At 53.1% G+C, this 5,000-nt stretch overlaps 1 non-coding gene across 1 annotated transcript in view; it reads left to right on the top strand.

The window, feature by feature from the left end:
* Positions 1 to 4,989: 4,989 nt before the first annotated feature.
* LOC126127311 (small subunit ribosomal RNA) overlaps positions 4,990 to 5,000 on the top strand; it is a 1,909-nt gene continuing 1,898 nt past the window's right edge. The window contains exon 1 of the ribosomal RNA XR_007527003.1: positions 4,990 to 5,000. This exon is cut by the window's right edge and continues 1,898 nt beyond it. This is a non-coding gene — a ribosomal RNA (small subunit ribosomal RNA).

Below are 5,000 nucleotides of genomic sequence, written 5' to 3'. Positions count from 1 at the left end.
TACATTGCCGTCTGGCCCAGAAACGACACCTCCATCTACAGGAATCCAACGGAACTACACCAACCATACTGCCAAACCACAGCATCGCCATCTATGACAATGTGACGAAACCACATGCAATAGCCCCATCTACGCGAATCGGACGACACTACGTCCACCATGTCGCGCGCAACACGAAAACTAAATACCGCCATCTGCAAGTCTCCCGAAACATGACCTGCTGCACCGACGATACCGCCATCTATGAGACGCCACCCCGACTACGACATCGCTAGGTCCCACAGTACCCATTTTCCGACGCCACCCACAAAGCCTGCATAATCTGTCCACCACAGGAACCCGAACGCCAGTGCCTGCGTCGCACGAAGTAGTCAACCGACAATCACTCCACCCGCACCCGCACGTGCCCCACCCCAACCGCCGAAATCGCAACTCCAGCGGATGAACGGCGGACTCTTCCCGCACTCGTACGTTGCAATCCACCCCTATATCTTGCGTTTCACGAAGAGTTATATCCAATATGCCAAATTCCCGCTGTCCCTATACATGCTGTAAGTCTGTGCACACAATATGAACCACACATCAGCGAGACACTCTATCACACATTACTCTCTGCCTGTAACAGACACAGATACAATATGTAAGCACCAGCATGGACCAACGTCCGGTGCATCCTCTCCGCCACAGTACACCATCCACACTATGATAACCACACCAGGGGGTCCAATTCTAAAATAGAATATCCCACCCGTCCGACATCCACAATTGCTCAGATAAGCCACCAACACCCACACATGTCCTACACAGGGGTGCACCCAACACCACCACACTGCCTCCTGTTACGGCACAGAAACAATGGCAGGAATGAATCACACAGGTCTGCCGCTCCCTTGCCGCAACCACAGACGCGGCGCGCCTCCAGTCACGAGCGAAAAGCGCATCCTGACGAGACATAACTGCTGTGACATACTGAAGCTGCCTCAGACATTCACTTACAATGATCACTACCAACGAACCTCGGCCCCCCCCCCCCCCCAACACACTCTCTTACCACGTTGTGTACTGTAATCCAACCCATTTCGCACCTTAACCTAACCCATTTTGCACCTTAACTTAACCAAATTCGTAACGCAATTTGTACCGCAATGTAACGCAATGTGTACCGCAATGTAACGCAATGTGTACCGCAATGTAACGCAATGTGTACCGCAATGTACCGCAATGTGTACCGCAATGTACCGCAATGTGTACCGCAATGTGTAACGCAATGTGTAACGCAATGTGTACCGCAATGTGTACCGCAATGTGTAACGCAATGTGTACCGCAATGTGTAACGCAATGTGTACCGCAATGTGTAACGCAATGTGTACCGCAATGTAACGCAATCTGTACCGCAATGTAACGCAATTTGTACCGCAATGTAACGCAATTTGTACCGCAATGTAACGCAATTTGTACCGCAATGTAACGCAATTTGTACCGCAATGTAACGCAATTTGTACCGCAATGTAACGCAATTTGTACCGCAATGTAACGCAATTTGTACCGCAATGTAACGCAATTTGTACCGCAATGTAACGCAATTTGTACCGCAATGTAACGCAATTTGTACCGCAATGTAACGCAATTTGTACCGCAATGTAACGCAATTTGTACCGCAATGTAACGCAATTTCTACCTTAACCTAACCCACGTTGTGCCTTAACCTAACCCACGTTGTGCCTTAACCTAACCCACGTTGTGCCTTAACCTAACCCACGTTGTGCCTTAACCTAACCCACGTTGTGCCTTAACCTAACCCACGTTGTGCCTTAACCTAACCCACGTTGTGCCTTAACCTAACCCACGTTGTGCCTTAACCTAACCCACGTTGTGCCTTAACCTAACCCACGTTGTGCCTTAACCTAACCCACGTTGTGCCTTAACCTAACCCACGTTGTGCCTTAACCTAACCCACGTTGTGCCTTAACCTAACCCACGTTGTGCCTTAACCTAACCCACGTTGTGCCTTAACCTAACCCAAGTTGTGCCTTAACCTAACCCAAGTTGTGCCTTAACCTAACCCAAGTTGTGCCTTAACCTAACCCAAGTTGTGCCTTAACCTAACCCAAGTTGTGCCTTAACCTAACCCAAGTTGTGCCTTAACCTAACCCAAGTTGTGCCTTAACCTAACCCAAGTTGTGCCTTAACCTAACCCAAGTTGTGCCTTAACCTAACCCACGTTGTGCCTTAACCTAACCCAAGTTGTGCCTTAACCTAACCCACGTTGTGCCTTAACCTAACCCACGTTGTGCCTTAACCTAACCCACGTTGTGCCTTAACCTAACCCACGTTGTGCCTTAACCTAACCCACGTTGTGCCTTAACCTAACCCACGTTGTGCCTTAACCTAACCCACGTTGTGCCTTAACCTAACCCACGTTGTGCCTTAACCTAACCCACGTTGTGCCTTAACCTAACCCACGTTGTGCCTTAACCTAACCCACGTTGTGCCTTAACCTAACCCACGTTGTGCCTTAACCTAACCCACGTTGTGCCTTAACCTAACCCACGTTGTGCCTTAACCTAACCCACGTTGTGCCTTAACCTAACCCACGTTGTGCCTTAACCTAACCCACGTTGTGCCTTAACCTAACCCACGTTGTGCCTTAACCTAACCCAAGTTGTGCCTTAACCTAACCCAAGTTGTGCCTTAACCTAACCCAAGTTGTGCCTTAACCTAACCCAAGTTGTGCCTTAACCTAACCCAAGTTGTGCCTTAACCTAACCCAAGTTGTGCCTTAACCTAACCCAAGTTGTGCCTTAACCTAACCCAAGTTGTGCCTTAACCTAACCCAAGTTGTGCCTTAACCTAACCCACGTTGTGCCTTAACCTAACCCACGTTGTGCCTTAACCTAACCCACGTTGTGCCTTAACCTAACCCACGTTGTGCCTTAACCTAACCCACGTTGTGCCTTAACCTAACCCACGTTGTGCCTTAACCTAACCCACGTTGTGCCTTAACCTAACCCACGTTGTGCCTTAACCTAACCCACGTTGTGCCTTAACCTAACCCACGTTGTGCCTTAACCTAACCCACGTTGTGCCTTAACCTAACCCACGTTGTGCCTTAACCTAACCCACGTTGTGCCTTAACCTAACCCACGTTGTGCCTTAACCTAACCCACGTTGTGCCTTAACCTAACCCAAGTTGTGCCTTAACCTAACCCACGTTGTGCCTTAACCTAACCCAAGTTGTGCCTTAACCTGCTCTGTAATTGGCATATGACACGTTACATTAATCCAGTGTTGTCTAACCACAACCCTCTGAATATAGTTCGCTACTCGCACCGCCCACCCTCTTGTGTATCGTTTCATGTTCAACACTTCGCAAGTGTTGCTTACTTTTTACATGCTCCCGCTGTACACTGTAATGTGGACGACTGCAGGATGTACATCGCCCCCACCCTCCCCCCTGCCTTCGCACGCTGGTCGTTCAGGTGCTTGCGTGTTCAATGCCCTTCGCAGCTGTTCACTGGCATTCGCATGTCGAAGCGCTCAGTCTACGTCGTGGTACGGCCTGTGTCCACTGTCCGCTGATGTCGTAAGCTTAACCCTCACATTGTACTGCACATAGGTCCGTATGTACTGCATGATACGCTGTGGCACATGTGTGACCGTACAACGACTGCGCCCAACAACAGCGAACCATACGGTCCAAATGTTGTGCACTCAGCCACGTGCCGTCTCCCCATAACAGCTACATTGCAGTGTGGTACGCCATAGAGACGTGTGGGATTAACGGACGCCCTGGATGGCGATCAGCATGAGCCGTCTGTTGATGTAGTGGCGCGTGTATTCAAACGTAGTCGTCTCTTCTCACACAGTGTGATAGCATGGTGCACCGCGTTCCACATCTGCGACATGGTACAGATGCTGGTTGACAGTCGGTCTCGTAATGGACATCGCATACGTAGGGGGCCACCTCCCACGTGTTCTCTAGTCGTGCACATTTTGTTGCGTGTATGTGGGCAGACGTAGTGTGTCGTGACACCTAACAGACAGGTATGCAATAATCGTTGCATTTGCAAACTGGGATGGACGTCTACGTTTGCTGGTGACGTTACGCAAATGAACAACTGGTAAACCCATTGTGGTGCGGTTGTTGTTGCTGGAGGTAAATCAGTAAGGGCAAATCTGTGTGTGAAGCGATACGCGGCGGTGGCTGGGTGGGACCGTCCCCGGCCGGTGAGGGGGGGCCGCCCGGCGTGCTGGCCGCGCGGTGCGTGGGCGCACGCGCTACAGCCGGCTGGTGGGGGCGCCCAGTGGCAGGCGCGCCGGCCGACGGACGCGGCAGGCGGCGCAGCTGCGCGCCGGGGCACCCTGCGCGCGGCGCCGGGCGGCCAAAGTGGGTCCTCGCGGGCCCGGTGCGAAGCGCGGTGGACATCTGCAGTGTGCTGGTCCGACTGAGGACTGTGTGCGTTGAGGATGCGCCGCCGCCCGGCACTCGGCGCCGCGACGCCGTCTGCTGCTCGGTCGCCCCAGCGGTTCTCGCTGGTGGTTTGTATCGCAGTTGTGCAGACGTGTTGGCACGTGCGCTGTGCTGGGAGAGTTCGCTTCGGCACCCACGTGGGGCCTTTGCCCTTCTGTGGCGCTGGCGTTGGAGCTGCCGGTCACCGTAGGTGGCGCGTGTTGTCTCCCGCCGGCAATGCCACGACAGCACGCTCCCGGGCCTCTGTCGGCAGCGGCAAGCTCAGTTGGGAGCACGGGTGGTCGCACCTAAAGCGTCTACTCGCCTAACTCCGGGCGATTGCGCCTCTCTCGAACCCGACCAAGTACTTAGGACGGCGCTGCGCGCCGCCGGGACCTGAGAGGGTTTCGAGGTGTATTGTGCAGGGGAGCTCAGCCTCCTCCTGTTTGCAGAATAATTGAGCGGACGCTTGCGTGTTCGCGCGGGCCCCTGGGACACACTCCCGGGCGGCCGGCTGCTCAGCTCTAGTTGACGCAGCTCCCTGGTTGA

Source organism: Schistocerca cancellata, unplaced genomic scaffold, assembly GCF_023864275.1.
Source record: "Schistocerca cancellata isolate TAMUIC-IGC-003103 unplaced genomic scaffold, iqSchCanc2.1 HiC_scaffold_490, whole genome shotgun sequence".
NCBI classification, from domain to species: Eukaryota; Metazoa; Arthropoda; class Insecta; order Orthoptera; family Acrididae; genus Schistocerca; species Schistocerca cancellata.
The sequence above is the reverse complement of the archived record's forward strand: the minus strand, read 5'-3'. Positions and strand labels throughout refer to the sequence as shown.